Below are 841 nucleotides of genomic sequence, written 5' to 3'. Positions count from 1 at the left end.
CCCACACTTGCACTTCGTAGGAAAGGACAGGCAAGGCCAGCGCATTATAAAATGACAAGTAGAGCTTGGGTACGGTACGTAACTTTTCACGACAGAGAGAAGTGCAGGCGGCAAACCGTTGGCCTGTCCCGTAGTGCATCCCGAGGTACTGTGCCGATTCATTATGGGGCACGCAACATCTCCCCGCCCAGCCGGTACACGTAACCCACGAGCGACCCCCACTCAGTAGGTGTGCCCCTAAGACAAGCACCTCACACTTGGCTCCGTTAGCAGCCATCCCAGTCGCCTTGCAAAACATCTCGAGTAACCAAGAAGGCATTGTGCCCGCTCGCAGCCAGTGGCTAAGAGTGATGCATCATCAACAAACAGCAAGTTAGTGAGCTCACTGTCCCCCGAGTGCAGTGCCACGCTTTGGTCCTGCAGTACGGACCACCTGGGGGGCCGGTGCAGCCAGCAATCCTAATGTATGACCGTTAGGGTGGGATGTACAACCAACGGTCCGACGGTTGAATCGCCAAACCCATGTGACGAGCAAAACTGCACTTAAGAGGGCTGAAGTCATGTTCCCAGTGTCGATAAGAATGGAGGCATCGGACTGGCACTCTTTACCTCGAAACCTCATAGATAAACCTTTAGAAACGGAGAAAGGCGAAGGAGGGAGCGACGTCAGCATCAGGAGCAGATACCGGAGGGTCGTACCAGAACTCGACAGGACCAGTTAACCCAGCAGAGCGTCGCTTCCCTATCACGGCAGCAACATCGAACAGCGTGGTACGTACGAAAACCACCTGATGTTGAATGCGGTGCGATGCTCTTGCAATTCAAGTAGTGCAACAGATAC

Source organism: Volvox carteri (assembly GCF_000143455.1).
Source record: "Volvox carteri f. nagariensis unplaced genomic scaffold VOLCAscaffold_143, whole genome shotgun sequence".
NCBI classification, from domain to species: Eukaryota; Viridiplantae; Chlorophyta; class Chlorophyceae; order Chlamydomonadales; family Volvocaceae; genus Volvox; species Volvox carteri.
The sequence above is the reverse complement of the archived record's forward strand: the minus strand, read 5'-3'. Positions refer to the sequence as shown.